We start from the raw sequence: 1,196 nt of genomic DNA on the forward strand, positions 1-1,196 counted from the left end.
GTAAATTAACTGTGGGGTGAGGAAATAAACTTCATGTGCATTCCAGTAAGCAGTTACAAAAGGTATCTTAAAGTAGGAGAGTCCTTGTCATTTACAGTTAGTGTTTTAACAGTCCAGTATATTAGATACCCTTAATAGGTGTTTTTTCAGGGACAAGAGGGAAGCTAAAATAGACCATTTGACCATCTGAATACTTAGCAAGCCCCCATTGTACTCCTCAGGTCCCACATCTCTGTCTTCCTGGATTTTGAGGAAAGGGTGAGCTCTGTAGCTAATGAATTCTGGGAACTGCAGTCTGGTAGAGGGGATGGGAGGAATCCTTGGCCCACCTAATTGCTGTTGTGACTTCGCATTACTGATGAAAGCACTTTGCAGTATTGAAGGTGAAATCTGGGTACACCTGCAGGTCAGGGTAGAACAAGACAACTCCTCTAAAGTTTACGAAGTAAACAACTTTTGATGAGACACCTCCAAAGTGAAGCTGACCTGTACTATTAATCATTTATCAGTCTCCCCTCCCATTTGGTTCTTGTGGTTTTGCTGGCCATCTGTTTGCTGGTCAGCCTGCATCAGTTTCCAACAATTCATTTCACTATGCCCTTGAGTTTTTAGTTTCTGTTCTTTGACATGATTGGCATAATGTCAGCTGAGAGGAGAGAGAATTAGCTACAATGGAAACAGGATCCTGGAATAGCTTTGATACGAATTGCCTGGCAGAAGGAGGAGCTACCTGCAAAATGAACAAACATTTAGGTTTGCATCCAAAGAAAGAATGCTAGGATTAAAGGATCCACTGGAAATCTTATCTGGGGAATTTCTTCTGGGCAAATGTTAAGTAACTTGTTAGATTATTTTAGAGGATGGAGCAGTTGGAGCAAGGAGCTCTGTCTTTTTCTTATTTTGGGGGCCTGAACCTTTTTCTAAAGTCTTCATGGCAACATGTTTGTCTTAATAAGCTTTCAGAAGCATTAGGGGTGCATGGCTCAGCTGATAAAATTTGCTGATTTAAGAGTTGGATCCTTTTTTCTTTCAAATGCTAGCTAGAGCTCAATATAGGATATCTATTTCTTTTAATTCTTTTTAAAAAAAAAAAAGGTAGGTAAGGGTTTCCAGATGACGCAACATTAATCAGGATGTGGTTATTTTATTTAAGTCTGGCTCATTCGTCTTTTTAAGGAGTAATGTGTGTTTTGGGA

The sequence above is a fragment of the Phaethon aethereus genome (genome assembly GCF_964289735.1).
Source record: "Phaethon aethereus genome assembly, chromosome: 5".
NCBI classification, from domain to species: Eukaryota; Metazoa; Chordata; class Aves; order Phaethontiformes; family Phaethontidae; genus Phaethon; species Phaethon aethereus.